The sequence below is a fragment of the Cebus imitator genome, unplaced genomic scaffold (assembly GCF_001604975.1).
Source record: "Cebus imitator isolate Cc_AM_T3 unplaced genomic scaffold, Cebus_imitator-1.0 Scaffold411, whole genome shotgun sequence".
Lineage (NCBI taxonomy): Eukaryota > Metazoa > Chordata > Mammalia > Primates > Cebidae > Cebus > Cebus imitator.
Genome location: NW_016107726.1, coordinates 113,298 through 115,025, shown reverse-complemented (window position 1 = coordinate 115,025; position 1,728 = coordinate 113,298). Strand labels below are relative to the sequence as shown.

The 1,728-nt window shown below is 40.0% G+C and overlaps 1 protein-coding gene and 1 pseudogene across 1 annotated transcript in view; one reads left to right on the top strand and one right to left on the bottom strand.

The window, feature by feature from the left end:
* Positions 1-1,728, top strand: part of LOC108289694 (tyrosine-protein phosphatase non-receptor type 14-like) — a gene marked incomplete at its 3' end in the record, with an annotated part of 135,155 nt that overhangs the window by 24,545 nt on the left and 108,882 nt on the right. The gene's annotated exons all lie outside the window — the stretch shown is intronic.
* Positions 1-1,728, bottom strand: part of LOC108289690 — an 8,424-nt pseudogene that overhangs the window by 5,738 nt on the left and 958 nt on the right.

Genomic DNA, 1,728 nt, shown 5'->3' with positions numbered 1-1,728 from the left:
TGTTGACCAGGATGGTCTCGATCTCTTGACCTCGTGATCCACCCGCCTCGGCCTCCCAAAGTGCTGGGATTACAGGCTTGAGCCACCGCGCCCGGCTGTTGCTACATATTCTTGATGTAATGTTAATGGTTGTATAGCTCATTAAGTAGGATAATTAGCAGTTTCCATTTGTGACTATTTGGGTTATTTCCAGTTTTGTTTGGCTATTATAAATAAAATGCCGTGGGGTGCGGTGGCTCACGCCTATAATCCCAGCACTTTGAGAGGCCGAGGCGGGTGGATCACAAGGTCAAGGAGGTGAAACCCCGCCTCTACTAAAAATACAAAAATTAGCTGGGCATAGTGGTGCACGCCTGTAGTCCCAGCTACTCGGGAGGCTGAGGCAGGAGAATTGCTTGAACCCAGGAGGTGGAGGCTGAGATCATGCCATTGCACTCCAGCCTGGGTAACGAGCAAAACTCTGTCTCAAAAAGTAAATAAATAAATACAATAATAAATAAATAAAATACCATTAACATCTTTGTACATACAGTGTCTTTTTCTTTCCAGTTATTCCTTTGGGTTGAATTCCCGGGAGTAGGTTTAACGCATGACAGAAGATAACGTATATATTTTTATGTCCTTTGTTGCCAAAACTTCTTGTCCAAGGATTGCCCAGTTTATATACTGCCAGATTTTATAATTTGTAAGGCTGTATTTAGTGACCGTTTTGTTTTATACATTGATATTAAATATTTATTAGTAAGATATCAATTGATGACTTAAAGTGAGAGTCTCTTATTGGTCCTTGGTAGGTGCCCAATAACTTTTGACTTTAGAGAGAAGCCATAGAGAGAAGTGCTTATCAGCCTATTTTCAATGTTGTAACTGTTCATCTTTCTGTGTATCTTACAGATTTTTAAACGTTCCTTACTTTTAGTAAAAAGGCTGTGAAGAGAAAAACATTTTAAAACCACTAGACTGCATTTGGCCAACAGACTGCAAGTCTGCAGGTTCAGCTTACCTGCTTTCCCCACCACCTTGTAGATTTTTCTACTTGATTGTGTTTGACTGTGTTCCTCAGCAGGTATTTCTGTGCTAGTCTGAGATCTAGTCCAGGTTTTAGCCACACGACCGTTGAGAATCTTGGAAGTAAGAAGAAACACTGTTATGCCAATAGAAAGGAATGGAAAGGAATGCTAAAAAAGAGATTGTTAAAAATATAATTAATTTTTAGAGAAGACTCTGAGCTGGCAGTGGAAGTATTGATGCATGCTTCAAGCCTATCCTCCTTTTGTTGCCGTGGTTAGTGTGATTAAATCCCTTTATTTATTTATTTGTTTCTTGAAATGGAGTTTCCCTCTTTCACCCATGCTGGAGTGCATTGGTGTGATCTTGGCTCACTGCAACCTCTGTCTTCCTGAGTAGCTGGGATTATAGGCGCCTGCCACCACGCCTGGCTAAATTTTATATTTTTAATAGAGATGGGGTTTTACCATGTTGGCCAGGCTGATCTCAAACTCCTGACCTCGTGATCCGCCCGCCTCAGCCCCGCAAAGTGCTGGGATTACAGGTGTGAGCTGATTAAATCCCTTTGTTCAGAATTTTTTTCTTAAGTGATTTCCCCAGATACTAGGCCTTTTGGGTTAAGAATGAGCTGAGTCCCCATGAGAATTAGGTCTTCTTGGTATAAATTTCTTTTTTTTTTTTTTTTTTTTTTTAATTTTAATTTTTTTTTTTATTTAAAAA